Source organism: Suricata suricatta, chromosome 6 (genome assembly GCF_006229205.1).
Source record: "Suricata suricatta isolate VVHF042 chromosome 6, meerkat_22Aug2017_6uvM2_HiC, whole genome shotgun sequence".
Classification (NCBI taxonomy): domain Eukaryota; kingdom Metazoa; phylum Chordata; class Mammalia; order Carnivora; family Herpestidae; genus Suricata; species Suricata suricatta.
In genome coordinates, this window is record NC_043705.1 from 8,894,195 (window position 1) to 8,897,541 (window position 3,347).

The window sequence follows — 3,347 nt, forward strand, 5'->3', positions numbered from 1 at the left end:
GGAAGCCCATCTACTATGCATCTTTATAAAACAAAAACAAACACAATTTTGGTTTTATGGATTACGCGTAGTGTATTTGTTGGTTTGGGTGATGGTTTTTTTTTTCAATTTTTTTTTTTTGAGAGAGAGAGAGAGAGAGAGTACAAGCAGGGGAGGAGCAGAGAGCGAGGGAGAGACAGAATCTGAGGCAGGCTCCAGGTTCCGAGCTGTCAGCACAGAACCCGATGCGGGGCTAGAACTCAGGAACCAAAGATCATGACTGAGCTGAAGTTGGATGCTCAGGCTACTGAGCCACTTGGGTGCCCCAGGTTTTTTCTTTAAATGTAGCAATTTTTGCCTGACATTTACTAATTTCTTGCTCTCTTGTTTGCACTCGTGGGTTGTTACTCTTTCTTTAGTTTCCTAAGTTAAATGTTTGAGTCATTTGTATTAAAATTTTAAAAAAACATTTAATGTCATGAATTTTGCTCTGAATACAGCTTCATTCACATCATGGAGACTTTTCAGCGAAGAGAGCTCATTTGCATTAATTGCTAAAATGTTTGTAATTTTGGTTTTTTATTTCCTCTTGATTCAAGAGTCATTTAGAAAACGGTTTGTTTTTTTTTTTTTCAAATCCTAAGTGGGTTTTTTTTTTATTATTTTGTTCTATCACTGAAATCTAGTATTTTGGCTTTTTGGTCAGGATGTGTCCTATAAGTGTTCTAGTTTAAGAAAAAATGTTAAAACTTTTGGCAGGCCAAGTGTTTAACTGAATTCGGTGCACACTTTATAAACAGAAGATGTAGTCCTTCTTTACTGGGTTCAAAATAGAGAAATATAATAAAGTCAGTAAATTGTGTTCTTTAAATGCTTCAAATTTTTATTTGTCTTTGGCCCAGTTCACCTTGAATGAGATCCAGCCACAATGCACTTGTGCTCAGACCTGTAAATGCAGCAAGCTTTTCTCTCCATGATTTATGACGCATTTTTTTCAACATGGCTGACTAGCTACGAGAAGTGTCCTTTCACAGGGATTTAGTAGATCATGTATCATTGAAAGCCAATTAGCCCCTTGTTCAGAAGATAGTAAAGGCCAAAAACATGAATGAGATTATGTAGACAAGATGCCTTAGCATCACCCAAGCCAAATTGGCCCATTCTACTACATAAAAAGCATGATAGTCATTGTTTTCATCAATGGATTGTTTGAGGGGATGTGGAGAAGGCTTTGAAAGATTTTTGCAAGGTTTGAAGTGAGCCTCTGGCGAGGAAGCCTGGAAAGGCCAAATCAGAATTTTACCCACTGCTAACAAGTTGGTGAAAATAATAAAAAACCCATGAAGCGCAGATGCCACTAATGCTAACAAGTCAATTACAAAATGAAAGGGAGAAGGAAGGCCACATTTATATGTAATTATGAAAACTTCCAAAGGAGTTGTTTTCAGTTTTCAGCCCTTTCAACCACAGATTTTTGTGAAATAAGTAGACAAGACTTTCAAAATGTGGATGTCGTTTTTTTTCAGTTTTCTGAGCTTTTCAATGGATGGCACCTATTTTTTGAAATACAGTGAATATTTGAACAACGCAGGTGTTGGGGCACTGACCCCCCTGAACGGTCACAAATCCACATATAACTTCGGACTCCCCCAACACTTAACTACTTACCATTGACTGGACTCCTTACCAATAACATAAACAGTTCATTAACAAATACTTGTTAGTTATATGCATTAGACCATATTCTTATTACAAGGTAAGCTAGAGAAAATATTATTAAGAAAATCATATGAAGAAAAAATACATTTATAATACTGTATATGGAGGGGCACCTGGGTGGCTCTGTTGGGTAAGCCATCTGGTTCGGGTCACGATCTGGTGGTTTGTCGTTCAAGCTCCCTATCGGGCTCTCCATTCTCAGTGCAGAACCAGCTTCAGATCCTGTCTCCCTCTCTTTCTGACCTTCCCCCACTCTCTGTCTATGTCTCTCTCAAAAAGAAAAAATAAACATTAAAAACATTGTATAATACATACATGTATAGTACTGCCCTGTATTTCTTTAAAAAAAAAATTCAGAAGTGTAAGTAGACGCATGTAGTTTAGACCCTTGCTGCTCAAGGCTCTGCTGTGTTCACTGAAATGGCTGGACCATGGACTGGCATTACAATCGTAAAATCACCAGGAGTCGTGGACTCTCTACAGTGCACTGATAGAGCTAGTGCTCTCAACCTCTCTAAGTTTCTTAGGGAAACCAAACCATCACTAGCCTTCATCTTCTTCACAATGCGAGGCTCCGGGTGTCTTTCTTCACGAGGATTACAGCATCATGGTTAGAGCAAAAGCTGAGGAATTAGATCGCAAAGGCTCAAATTCTAAGCCTGACACTTCATAGATAAATTATGTCATCTCTCTGCAAGGCTTGGTTCCTCCATTTTAAAATGGAGATGATGATGATAATGCCTTCCGCCAACACACTTCTCCTAAAGCATCCATCACAAACCTGACCCTCGAGGAATACTACGTATTGTTAGATGGTATTTCGTAAGCATGCTATCTTGATTTAGCAAAACCTCTAAGCAGAAGTGGTTTTCACATGGCCTCTTTAAAGCATTTCAACATCCTGGTCCTTATACTTTTTAAGAACAATACCATCCACACCTTTTATAGTGAGCAACGCTGATCATTTTTAAAGATGATCACTGGTGCCATGTTACCATCACTACAATTGTATACTGTTTAGAAAATTGGTGAAAAGGGTTCACCCAAACCATTGACCAAGTCAACTCAATGACCTCAAGCATATAGTACATATGACTCTCCCCAGTAAGGCTGCTCACCAAGGCTTCTCCCTATACTGATCCCAGAAGGATAACACCTGGTAATTCACCCTACATTGAAAACTGAAAAAAAAAAAAAAAAAAAAAAAAAAAAACAACTCTGCATTTGGATTGCAGATTTCAGAAGAGTCAAGATCCTGTCCTTTTTTTCCATGTGGTATCCAGAAGCTAGAACAATGCCTCGCTCATATCGAAAGTACAATACGTATTTTTTAATTGAGATATAATTGACATGTCACATTGTATTAGTCTCAGGTGTACAACACAATGATTCAGTCTTCATATATGTTGCAAAATAATCTCTACAGTAAGTCTAGTTGATACCCATCACCAAGACATACTTTCAAACAGATTACCACACACGATATAGGTAGTGACGTTAAAGAAAGTACATTCTTCAATTCTTCAATGTGTATACAGAAATGAAAATTTCAGATCATCTTGCCAAAGCCATCCTGAAATTTAAGTCTGATTTTCAAAAACTGTGGTAAGGCTTCAAATGGAGGCAATCATGCCGGGAGGCCAGTATGG